The 14,306-nt window shown below is 38.4% G+C and overlaps 1 protein-coding gene across 1 annotated transcript in view; it reads right to left on the reverse strand.

Moving 5' to 3' along the window:
* The window catches only part of SNTA1 (syntrophin alpha 1), an 807,345-nt gene that overhangs the window by 174,195 nt on the left and 618,844 nt on the right, over window positions 1-14,306 (reverse strand). The window lies entirely within an intron of this gene.

The following is a 14,306-nucleotide window of genomic DNA, read 5'->3' on the forward strand; positions in this document are numbered from 1 at the left end:
GTAAGCTTCAGCTTCATCCATACTGTGGAAAGTTAGCTGTCAGTTGTCTTTTCCATGCCTTTAGAGGCATTGAGAAACCGAGTAGGGAAGGAGTAATAAAAGTTTTTCTTTTTGTGTATAGTGTCAGGCTGAAGTCTGTGAAGAATCCCACCAGGCTGAAGTCTGTGAAGAATCCCACCAAGGTCCCAGCAATTAGACTGACAGCACATAATTCTCTAGCTTTCATAAGGATTGCCTAACTGTCCACAAAATTGAGGAATTTTAGAATTAAGTGTTTCAGTTTTGCATCTAGCCATGATCAAATGGGCATGCACTATCTGTAAAGCAGCTTTCACGCCCATCATGCACTGCAGTTCTTCGCTGATAAAAGCTAGTAGATATATCTTCCTTCCCCCTTTTGGTATAAAATACAGATTGTTTTTCTGAGACCTTTTTTTCAAAGTCATCGATCATGTTCTCCAGAAGGGTGCTCCATTTACGTAGTTCCAATAGCCTTAAATGATGACTCCTGAGCTGGGAGCTTTTGTTCTTCCAGTATGACTTGATGTTTCCAGCTTGGTGTCCAGCATATGAACAATGTTACAGATAATATTTTGCATCATAGTGCCCAAAGTGTGTCTTGAGGACTGCAAGCTTGTGAAGATTTAGTATCGGCCTCACCCTTGTCCATATCAGTCATGCTGTTTTCCTCGAGCACCATCCTTTATTTAACATTTCCTGAGTAAACTGATCTTCTGGTAGTATCTCCTGGTTCACAGAAGTTGGTACTGGAAAAGTCTTGCTGATGAATTATTATTCTGTCATATTTACATTATAGAATTAACAGTTTTGCTAAGGGCAGCCTTCCCCTAAAGACTAAGACATCCTGACCTGTGTATTTTCTGAGTTCACTCCCCCCCCTATTTTCTAATACTTTGCTGTGTGGACTGCTTCATTATTATAGGTTCATATGTTCATAGGTAAGATCTAGGGGGTCTGTATTAGATGATCGAAGTTTTACTACTTTGAATCAGTAAACATTGAACTGTACTGATCGAAGTAGTAAAACATCGAATCAGTAATAAAACATTTTTTAAAACAAAAAAAAACACAAAAGGGTGTAAGCAGGGGAGCAAGCCCCCCTGCACCCCCCCACGCCCCCCGCTACTTAAATATACCAACTCCGAGATTGCACTACAGTGTAGGAAATGGAAATCGGCCGTTTCCGCACTGTATTGCACTGAAGTAGCAGGGGAGTGTGAGGGGTGCAGGAGGGCTTTGTTTTACTTTTTTTGTTTTAAAAAATGTTTTATTACTGATTCGATGTTTTACCACTTCGATCAGTACAGTTCAATGTTTACTGATTCGAAGTAGTAAAACTTTGAGCATCTAATATAGACCCAGATCTAGGCAATCAATCTTCAGGCTACTACAAGTCAAACTAATAAATCATATTCAAAAGTTCCCCCCAGACTCAAGAAGGGAAACAGTCACTAAAAGAATCACAGGCCTAAAGCAGATGCCCTATGCCGACCATCTAAAAAACTCCAGCTATACTCTGTCACATATCGTCTACTCAGAGGCGATCTCTGCTTAACATACAAGGCCATGTCAAACCCAGAGCTGTTGGACATGCTACACTTTAAGAAATCCCAATCCCTCAGATCCACACACTCCAGGGATCTAAACCTTGTCATCACAATGAACAAAACATGCTGGAGGGATAGGTTCCTCACCCAGAGACTCCCCAGACTCTGGAATAGACTGTCCATACATGTCAAGCAGTGCGCCTCTTTGGCCCTCTTCAAAAGTAACCTTGACGATTGGATGGGAGATAGGAAATTCACCCCGGGGATCACATCCATTGCCATGCTAGACAGGGGTCCAGGGAAGTAAATATTGTGGGAAGAAATAGCCAGAGAATTGTTATGGCTAGGCTTGTATAGGCCCTAGGGCCAATAGCCTAGTAGCAACCTATGAATCTATGAACAGAAGACAGAACACAGAAGAACTTGAAACTGACCATCTACTTACCTACATTTACTCTGAAGTAATAAGGTGTTATCCTGCCTGACACATAGTTAGCATTTGTTCCAGAGGTGACCGATACATTTGGATATGAATCTGTCATACTAACATGTCTTATTTATCTGTTGATAATAGCTTAGTTCCTTTAAATGGATATTCAAGGAACCATTTGTTCTGCAAAGGATAAGGGGTCAAGGAGAGTCAGACATGTCCTGTCTCGGAGGGTTAGGGACAGATCAGCTTGGAGTAGTCTATAACATACCAAGTACAGGGAGAGGTCTGTTAGTATGTCTGTCCAGCTAAGTACCTTCAGGGCATTGATTTTTTAATTTAGGGATGTCTGAGATCTCTTACGTTGACTGATATGTTTACACAGATACATACCCAGGGAAATTATATTCAATAATGTGCCAGACAAGTGATGACTAATTGGAAACTAACACTTATTTTAACCTAAAGGAGATATCTTTAGAAATTAGATTAGACAGATGGAAGGCTGTCTGGACTACTGCAGACATATGATGATCTAAAGATTTATTTATTTATTTTACATTTGTTGACTGGGATAGTCTGACTGGATACATGTCCATTTTCAGCAGAGGCCCGGGGAGAAAAGCTCCAAAAGTACATACAGAAAAACATTAAAACATTAAAATAATTGTAATCAGTCAGATATTCTTTTTTTATTTCTGTGTTCTTTTTTATTAAACAAGAAACATCTTTATTGAAAAATCACTTATGACATAAGCAATCATACATTTATATAAATGAAAACAAACCATACTGAAATATTTTCAGTTGCAAACATTATACATCACATATAATCTTCTACACAGTCATTGACCAACCAAAATCAATAAAAGTGCCTAGATCCCACATGACAGTGAATCTTATATGGTGTGATGTGGAAATGTTTTGTGTACCAAAGTGGGCTATACTATGTTTTTTTTTTACATTTAATTTGAGACCATTAACTTCATACCATTTGTTAGCATGGTTTTATCTGCATTAAAGCGTCATGACTTGGTGAAAGATTAAATAAAAACACCCAATTTACAGTCATCTGCAACTTATATAACAGCGGGTCAAGAGTATTGGTCTGATGGCCTGAGAAACAGATGATAAATAAGACAGAATCCATCACAGAGTCTCATGGTATACCTGTGGTAAATTTCTTTCTTTTTTTTTCATTCAAATGGGCACATACAACTGTAGCTACATGGGTTTTGTCAGACCATCAGTTAGTTACCCATTACACAACATATAGATATGTATTCAGATTTACAAGTTTATCAATAATGCTTGTGGAGAGAATAGTGAGAAAGGCCTTACCGATGTCCAGGTGGGCTGTATAAACTACATAACCACCATCTGCCTCTTCTGTGACTTTTAAAAAAAAATAATTAGGTTAAAGAGGCACCAATTAATGTGACATCCAGCCAATACCTCACCGGACTGCCAACAATTAAATCATGTCCCTTACTATCCTGGGTCAGTAACTAAGGAGCTTCAATCCTCACTACTGACTCCACTTAAACAGAAGTAATATTTCATAATTTTCCCCAAGAGCACAACAGAAACATGCTCTCTTTCAGGGGCTGGACTATATATCTCTGTCCACCCAAATGTATTTACTTATTACACAGTTCAGAGCAAAGTGTCCCAGTTTAAGACCTCTGATACACTCATACTCAATGTAAATTTAAATCTCACACATCCAAACACTTCTGAGAAAGCCTGACACAGATTTCCATCTGTGAAAGTAAGTACTTAGGACAGCAATATAATCATGTACACTTTCATCTGCTTTGCATCTACGTTCACAAAATCTTTTCTCTATAAGCTTCAGGTGTAAGTTTGAAACAGTCAAGCAAGCAGCATTTCACTTTTTCATAATTCAAACAGTCTACATCATTTAACTTTGCTGTAGCGTGAACAGCTTTCCCATGAAGTAAGGGAGTCAGGAGCCAAACCCAGAACTCATGGTCAACATCATATTGTCTGCATATCTTCTCAGAAATAAACTATCAAAGTCATCCCCCATCCTTGTACTGAGGAAAAACTTTACTGACCTTTTCAGCTTCTGGGGTCCTGTTATTCCCTTCCCCATTACCTCCAGGACCCTCTCGAAGGATAAGAAACTCCACTTCATGGCGGACTGTCTCTCATTCTCCTCATGCTGTTTCTCATTGTCCTTGGCTTCTACATGCCTCAGTCTCTCTTCAGTCTCCAGCCACTTGGTCTCCAGTTCATACTGACGCTGCTTCTCCTCAGCCTCTAAACATTGCATTTGCTCCTTGGCCTCCAGTTGTTGGGCTTCCAGGTACACTTTCTCCTCAGTCTCTAGACAGTGCATTCACTCCTCAGCTTCTAGACATTGGGCTTCCAGGAACAGTCTCTCTAACTCCAGACAGATTCTCTGGTCCTCTGAAGAAAATGTGGACTGCCCCATGTCAGCAGGCTGCACATCATCAACACCAAACTGCATATCCTCCAAATGGCTGGTCAGAGCTGTGGGTGCAACTAAGGCTGAAAACATTGCTTCCTTGGTCAGGTTGGCATGCACCAATCCTGTGGCTTCACACTCCTTAGCCAACTGGATCTTTGTCAGTTGCCAAAATCTTCTTCTGACATCCTTGCCTGCTATCCCTGACTATCTAACTAAAGACAATAAATAAAACTGTGGTGGATTGAAATTCTAAATGTTTACCTTGTGGCTGTCAAGAGTGCACACCTTAATGACAGCTACCCATAGGCTACTGGAATCCAATTAAAAATCCCACACCACTGGCACCAATTAATGTGACATCCAGCCAATACCTCACTGGACTGCCAACAATTAAATGATGTCCCTTACTATCCTTGGTCAGTAACTAAGGAGCTTCACTCTTCACTACTGACTCTAATATGACACCATCACTTAATCAGAAGTAATATTTCACAATTTCCCCCTAACAACACAACAGGAACACACTCTTTTTTCTCAGACTGGACTATATACCTATGTCCACCCAAATGTATTTTTCTTATTACATACTTCAGAGCAAAGTGCCCCAGTTTAAGACACTTCTGGAAAAGCCTGACACAGATTTTCAGCTGTTTCTCTTTCCCAAAATAATACAGTAAGGCTGCCACCAATCAGAGTGTCTTCATGCCCTTCTAAAGGGGTGTCTAATTATGAAAATTAATTATCAAAATAAATGATAGCTATGACCAGAACAGACAGGCCTTCGAGGTAACCTGTGGAGTATCAAACAGGTAAAAACACTCTTTAATCTCTAAAGGAAAACATTGGTTTCCAGCCACAATGTAAAGTAATGAAAAACATTTAATAATAAGTAAGAATGATTACAAGATTGCAAATCAATAACCCTCAATAAACATTAGAATTCAATCACCAGAAATGTAAAAATCAAACTACAGTATAGAGTCCGTTACTCAAGAAAAATATATCTTAATAACTAAACTTTCCTGATCTAACTAAAGAATATTGTTCCTGATCTACTCTAAGATATAATGGCAAGGCCAAGGCAAGCTTTCAGTTTTTTTGGTGAGTTCTCTTTTCTTGGTGTCCACTGACTGCTCAGTACTTGACAAACTGCAGTCTCAACAATCTAATTTCAAAACATAACAGTCAGCTGTTTAAAAAAATCTTTTTCTGTCAATCAGCTTTTCAGTATCTTAGCAGCCAGGAACATTCTAATGATATCACTCACTGATCAACTACTCTCCACAGTTTGTACTTTAGAATGTCCCTTTCAAACATGTGCAGTTAGAAATGTATCAAATCAATGACAGAGTCTTTAAATATTCTGTTTAAACAGGGAAATACTCAACATTTTAAGGCTTATTTATATTTTCACAATTAGGCATGCTGGCATACAATACAAGTTAATCTGAGAATATGCACAAATCTCCTACCAGACATGTTAACACAGATGATACCAGTTTCTTCACAGCAGGACCTACCTTTTGACAAACCAAATTGATGAGGGTTTAGAGCCAAGAGATTTTAAATGTCCAGATTCATGAGATCGGAGATAATACATTACATAGCTACACATATGATGCAAGTTCAAGGTTATAATGCATTTCACACATTTAGCCCAGCTACTTCACAGAATAATATACTTCAAGGATGGTCAAACAGGACAATTCCCTTGAGCTGTTCCATGTTCAAATCATCACAGGTAAAATTCAATACCACTTCCTTGAAAGCTATAGGTCCCCCTATATGACCCAGGAAACCCATACCGTGTATTTAAACGTATTAAAAACACTAGCCATCCAACCCAATGCCATATTCATGGGTGACTTTAATTACCCCACTATTAACTGGGAATCCTATACAACATCAAACGTACAGTACATGCACAGAGATTCCTGGATTTTGCAAACATAAACTCCCTGGACCAGATAGTCAATACACCAACCAGGGGTGCAACCATACTGGATCTGGTCCTCACTAATATGGGAGAGTGTTGCACACTCCCTTTTGTAATGCCTTCCCTGGTAAGGTCAGACCACAAAATGGTCTCCTTTGAAGTAACAATAAAACCTGGACCCCCCCCAGCTAAACCAGGAATATTCAGGAACTATTCTAAGGCTAACCTCCTGCTATTAAGTGAGAACCTGGCAAGATTTTAATCCCCTATAAACCCTGAGAACACTTCTGCCTATACAGAACTGTTCACAGAAATCCTCTACAAGAATGTTAATAGCTACAAAGAGGCAGCTGTACCTACCAGGAAGAAGTACAGAACTAACTCAATAAAACAACCACCCTGGTGGAATCACAAAATCAATCAGATGTATAACAAGAGGAAGAAAATCATGGCAAACATTAAGAAGTGCAGCACCCAGCAGGATAAAAGCACTCTTATTAAACTAAACAAACAACTCAGAGGACAAATAAAATCTACCAGAGCCAAATTTGAGGTAAGTTTGGCCTCCCAGGCAAGGACAACCACAAAGCATTATTTAGCTATGTCCGCAACCTCAAAGGTAATACACAGTTGTGTGTGGAGCTCATTGTAAATGGAGCCATCTATACTGAGCCAGAAGATATAGCAAACCTCTTGGCTGATAAATTCAGCTCGAACTTTACTCCTCTCTCCCCCTCAACCTTCCCTCAGGAAATATCAACTATAACTCCCCCTACTAACACTAGGGAACAGGTCCTTAATGCTCTCTCTAAGACCAAGAACACTGCATTAATGGGCCCAGACAATATCCCAGGATGCCCTCTAAATAGCATGAAACATGACCTATCAGGGCCTCTGGAATTACTATATAACTGTAGCCTCCAAACAGGCTTCATATCTCATGAATGGAGAAAGACAACAGTTATCCCTCTGCACAAAGGTGGGCCTCAGACCTTGGAAACTACAAACCCATAAGTCTCACCAGTCTTATATGTAAAGCCATGGAAAGAATTATCATAGGTTCATAGGTGTGTACTAGGCTAATGGCCCTGGAGCCTTTACAAGCCTAGACCATAGGATTACACTGGCATTGTGCCATCCAACCTTAGTTCCCAGGGCCTCTGTCAAGTAGAGCCACTGGAGTGGTCTCCAGGATGAATTTTCTATTTCCCATCCACTCATCAAGATTTCTCTAGAAGAGGGCCAGTGAGATGCTCTGTTTGACATGTATGGGGAGTCTATTCCACAGCATGAGCAGTCTCTGGGTTATTAACCTGTCCCTCCAGCATGTTCTGTTGATTGTGGTAATGAGGTTGAGGTCTCTGGAGCATGTGGTGAGGAGGGATTGGGATTTCTTTAGATCTAGTATTTCTAACATAGCTGGGTCAGACATGGCTTTGTAAGTCAAGCAGAGATAGCCTCTAAGTAGGCAACATGAGACAGAGAATAGTTGGAGTTTTTGAGACTGCCCATATAGGACAAGTGTTCAAGGCCTAGAATCCTCTTTGTTAGGAACTTTTGTGGCCTCTCCAGTTGTTACAGGTCATGGAGATGATCAACAGAGATATAGTAAAGCTTCAGACACTGGACCCAACACAGTTTGGTTGCGTCAAGGGCAAATTATGCCTACTCAACCTGGTGGACTTCTTTGAGATGTTCATCAAAGCAATGAATGAGGGCAAAATCATTCACACTGCCTACCTTGACCTGGCCAAGGCATATGACACAATACCCCACTTGGGCATTGTAGACAAACTCAAGAGGTTAGGTACAGACCTGTATGTCACCCAGTGGATAGCCAACTGGCTCACAGACAGGACCCAGGAAGTTAGAGTTGGGGATTCCACCTCTACAAAGAGGCCAGTCACAAGTGGAGTCCCTCAGGGATCAGTCCTTGGACCGCTCCTTTTTGGCATTTACTTCTCAGAAGTCAAGACCAATGTCAGTGGTCTCTGGCTGACAAAATTTGCAGATTATTGCAAATTGGGAGCTGTCATTGAATCTCACACTGACTCAAATGTCCTCCAGGAGGAGCTGACACAGACAAACAACTGGTGCCAGAGTCATGGACTAAAACTAAATACCAAGAAATGCATAACAGTATATTTTGGGAAGTCATCCATCCCTGGTAAACATCATATTGACAACACACCCCTTAGAGTTCACCTATTAGTCAGGGACTTAGGAACACACATAAATAGTAATCTAGACTTTGACAGTTATGTGTCAACAGTGGTGATGAAATCATTCTATGTTGCACAACTTATAAACAAAGGTATGGCATCTAAGTCTAAGGAAGTCAATTGTTCCACTGTATTCAGCATTCATCAGACCTATCACTGAGTACAATGCCCCCTTTGGTACGTACCTAACCAGGCAAATCAAACAACTGGAATGTCCACAGAGGTTTCTCACTAAAAGAACACAGGGCATAAGTAATATATCCTATGCAGACCATCTCAAGGCCCTATCCCTGTATTCTGTCTCCTACAGGCTTTTGAGGGGGAGATCTATGCCTGGTATACAGGGCATTGTCAGAACCCACTCTGATGGACTGCCTGCATATCCACAAAACAAACAGTACCAGAATTACCAGTTCTAAAGTCTTAAACTTTGCCTGTGATATAAATAAGACCTGCTGGAGAGATAGATATGTATCCCAGAGACTACCCTGTCTATTTAACAGGCTCCCCATCCATGTGAAACAGAGTTCCTTCCTAAACCAACTCAAGTGCAACTTGGACAATTGGATGAGAAACTGGAAATTCATCCCTGGCTTGGTACCTATGTTTCTGATGCAAACAGGTAACCTGTAAATGGTTCATCTCCCAGGCTCATGCTTACACTTATCAAGGGTATCAGAACTTATCAGAGATTTGGGATGCATGGCTAGGCTTACAAAGGACCTTGTGGTCATTAGGCTAGTAACCACCTATGAACCTATAAGTGATACTATAGTTAACTGGGTTTGTGGTTGTGACACCCTTATGTAATATCATTACAAAGTATGTTTTCCAGGCTTTGGGAATAGAGCCAGAGGGGGTTGGATAGGCTAGATATGATAATGATAATGGATGAGATATGCTTAGAACATGTTCCACAGGAATTAAAGTATATTTAAGAGTAACAAGTTGGCATTAATGTGTCTTACTTTCTATTACAAGCATCAGCTTTGCATACAGTGAGTGTTGCTATTTAGTAGTCTGGCAGGAACAGGATGTCTATGAAAATAACTGATCATTGCCAAAGAAACTCATTGAGTTGCATGGCCATGTCATAGTGTACAGCTCAGGGTCACTATGGCTACTTCTTTGTGGAGTCTGCATGCCTGCTTTATATCTCTGTGGGTTTATTCTTGGGCTCTAGTTTCCTCTGATACCTCAAAGATGTTTTGTACATGAATCGGCATCCCCCTAATTTGCTTTTATGTAAGTTTGCAGTGTGTGGTGTATATGTGTGTGTGTTTGTATAAAAAATCAGTGTATCTTGTGACAGACCTGGCTTGCCATAGCCAATGTCAGTAAGGCTTGTGTGAAAAATCAGTGTATATTACAATAACCATGATTTTTAAGGGTACTGTCAGTGTGTGTGTGTGTGTGTGTGTGTGTGTGTGTGTGTGTGTGTGTGTGTGTGTGTGTGTGTGTGTGTGTGTGTGTGTGTGTTTAGCAATAAAATGCTAATTTTGGTCTGTGAGCATGCACAGTATTGTTGGAAATATTTATAACTGTTCTTGGAGTAGCACTAAAAGAAAAAAACAGCAAGTTATTACCTTTCAAAACTTAAGTAGGAAATGTGTTACAAAACAGTTAGACTCTCAGAACTTCTGGAGGCCAAGTAGCCCCCATATCCCAGGCTGTATAAGTGGATTTTGACATAGTGAAGTCAGTTAGTATTGGCCACTGTATTAAACCAGTACACAGAAGCCAGCCAACAATCTAAGAAGACTTTAATAAATGTTTAGCGATTTCTTCCATTGATAGGGACTTCCTCAGAACAACCATCATTTAAAATAACCAGCCCTTATATACCCATTTTCAATCACATGTTACTTAATTAACTGAAAGTCACTCCTAATTAAAGTGAAGGCACACAATAACCATTAAAAGAGTGCTAAAAATATTAAAAAGCACATGTATTACATAATAAATATATAAATAAATAATATATATACATTACACAAAACACTAAATATTAAAAAATGTATGAAAACCATAAAATAATGCACAGTGATATATATATATATATATATATATATATATATATATATATATATATATATATATATTTACTAAATGTACTCCAGTCAACCCATAATTTGCTTTAGCTTCAAAATACAAGCTATATTGGTAGTTTCATTAAGCCCTGGAAACCTAGTTGCGTCCAGTTTTAGCTGCCACTTTAGTTCACTAAAATCTAAGTGCAAATCAATCACTCTCCCCTGAGGGTCCTTACATAACTGTTCCACAATTAAAAATTAAAAACTATGATCTCTATAGTCCTTAATATGTCTGTAAAGGGCATTGGTGGGCTTGGCTTTCCTAATATCATAAACATGTTCACTAATTCTATTCTTAAAAAGTCTATTGGTTTTCCCTATGTAAAATGCAAAACTATTTTGACACTTAGCCAAGTAGACTCAGCAAACTCCACGTAATTGTAGAACCAAATACCAACCAAAGTAAAGAAATCCAGGCCACCTTGTTGAGGTAAAAATCAGTCTTTATAAAAAGTCCACAATACAAAATATAAGCGCTTTCGTCTACAAGCTAGACTTCTTCAGATAAGAATCATATTATTGATTCCATCACAGATAACAATGGGAAGGGGGGAGATATAAAAAATATCTTGCTGGGTAAAGAACTGAAATGGCAGTTGAGACTAAAATCTTTTATTACACCGGGATTAAATAAATATGTGACCATCAAACCAGTTTTAATATCTAAAGCAGAAAATATCTAGTATATTTTGCCTTAGCTTCATATTGTCCTATATTATATTTAATAGGTCTACACCCCTTGTTAATAATGAGTATTTTACATGGGATTATTTTCCCTCCATAATAGTATGATAGGTATGTTATCATGGACCTTTATATCTTCTATATTATCCCTGACAGGATTTTTGACATTATGTACCAAAAAACATCTATTGTAAAAGGACAACTGGTTAGGGTGGCCAGGATGGTCAGCCTTGATAGTGAGTTCTTGGAAGAAGTAAGGGTTATTATTGGTATGTTCTCTAAAAGAGGGTATCCATTGGAATTTTTGGCAAAAATAGTTGAAGAGGTGACAAAGAAGCATATGGGGGGTATATAAACTCATACTAAGAGACTCCCTTCAAAAGGCTGTAGGGGAGCAGATTGATGAGGATAGCAGTACAATGGGGAATGTGAGTGGAAAACATACCCCTAATGAATATGCTTTGAGTTTTATCACCACTTTCAATTTGAATGCCAGCTTGGTATCCCAAGTTATTCTTAAAAATTGGGATAGTTTAAGTTTTGATGCAACCATTGGACAAAAACAGGGAAAGGCCCCCCCAAAAAAAATTGAATTCAGGAGAGACAGATCCCTTGAATACTTATTTGTTCAAATAGACCAGTAGGAAATTATAAATGTGGAAGGTGTAATTGGTGTAATTACATTTTGGAGACCAAGAAAAGGATAAAAATTAATGGCTTTAATTTTTATATCAATGGACATTATAATTGTTCTAGTTTTAATATAGTCTACTTGGCTAAGTGTCAAAATAGTTTTGCATTTTACATAGGGAAAACCAATAGACTTTTTAAGAATAGAATTAGTGAACATGTTTATGATATTAGGAAAGCCAAGGCCACCAATGCCCTTTACAGACATATTAAGGACTATAGAGATCATAGTTTTAAATTTTTAATTGGGGAGCAGTTATGTAAAGACCCTCAGGGGACAGTGATTGATTTGCACTCAGATTTTAGTGAACTAAAGTGGCAGCTAAAATTGGATGCAACTAGGTTTCCAGGGCTTAATGAAACTATCAATATAGCTTGTATTTTGAAGATAAAGCAAATTATGTGTTGACTGGTGTACATTATGTATATATATGCGTATCACTGTGTGCATTATTTTATGGTTTACATACATTTTTTAATATTTAGTGTTTTGCATAATGTATATATATTATTTATTCATATATTTATTATGTAATACATGTGCTTTTTAATATTTTTTAGCACTCTTTTGATGGTTACTGTGTGCCTTCACTTTAATTGGGAGTGACCTTCAGTTAATTAAGTAACATGTGATTGAAAGTGGGTATATAAGGGCTGGTTATTTTAAATGATGGTTGTTCTGAGGAAGTCCCTATCAGGGGAAGAAAGCGCTAAACATTTATTAAAGTCTTCTTAGATTGTTGGCTGGCTTCTGTGTGCTGGTTTAATACATTTCTGAGTTTGTTGTTCTACTTTTCGTAGTAGTAGCCACTGCCCTGAAACTCATTTAGTGTAAAACAGGTCCTGCTCAAAGATATGCACGGAATGTTCCTGTAGTTTGTATGTGGGGGTGGGGAACTGGTGTTGGTCTGATTATGTCTAATTTAGTTTTTCTTACAATGAAACCCCAGTGGTGAGCACAAAATGCTTCTATAGCTTGTTTGGAGGTTGTGGACAGTATGTTCATTATTTCTTTACCTTTCCTCACAGACCTCATAGTTGTACACAGACAATCACTGAAGATTGTCTAAGGGCAGTGTACTTTTAGGATCAGCTAGTTAAAAATATTACTGTGCTTGTCATTTTTTTTCACTTCCCTGACAATCAAACACTAGTTGCATATACAAATGGCTGTTTTGGGTGGTATGGTTAAGGAGGCCTGCTGACAGCAACAAGTTGAAATATATTACTCTGTCCTTAGAAAATTTTCTTGTATGTATGCATATATAAACACACACACACACACACACACACACACACACACACACACACACACACACACACACACACACACACACACACACACACACACACACATATATATATATATATATATATATATATATATATATATATATGGATTTCATACATTTGGTCAAATTACACTTAGTTGAAAATGATTCCAGGCATTTCACTTCAATGAAAGCTCACTTGACTGAAAGCTCACTTGGTCGAAGTTCATTTGGTCGAAAATGGAATATAGCACCTGCCCCACTGCAGTGCAACCCTGGAGTGAGAATATTAAATAAGGGGGTGTGTAGGGGGGCACAGCCCCCCACATTGGGGGGTGTGGGGGGTGTAGCCCCCCACATTATGCCAATAGTTTTTACCAACGATATATATATATATCAATGCATTTCTAATGGATATACCTTCTTATAATAGTGAATACATTAAAATTATGTATTATATATATATATATATATATATATATATATATATATATATATATATATATATATATATTTGACAGCAGCTATTTAAAATATATGACTGTGGCCATTTGTGCCTTCTTCCCAATCTTATACTAGAGGGATACACAAAAAAGCTCTTTGTGGGGGAAGATAGGCAGCCACTATTCCCATCTATGATTTATGTATCCTTGGAAGCATTTGTATTCACATTTTATTGCTATTTGCTATTTTGTCAGACACAACTTATTTCCTCCTTGAAAGAAAAAAAAAAAGACTGAAATTATTTTCTCACTGATTTCTTTTGGTGCTGAACATTGTTGGGTCAAAAGGTTGGAATACAATTCTAAAATGAACCTTAGAGCATCTGTAATCCTGGTTATGGAGACCCCAGACTTGTAGTTTAATTTCTTATTCCATCATTATTACAGTGCACTCTTGGCCAGTTAGGGTATGTTGAATGGATGCATAAAGCAATGTTGATGAGTAAGACTG

Source organism: Protopterus annectens, chromosome 12.part0 (assembly GCF_019279795.1).
Source record: "Protopterus annectens isolate FY-2018-M chromosome 12.part0, PAN1.0, whole genome shotgun sequence".
NCBI lineage: Eukaryota > Metazoa > Chordata > Ceratodontiformes > Protopteridae > Protopterus > Protopterus annectens.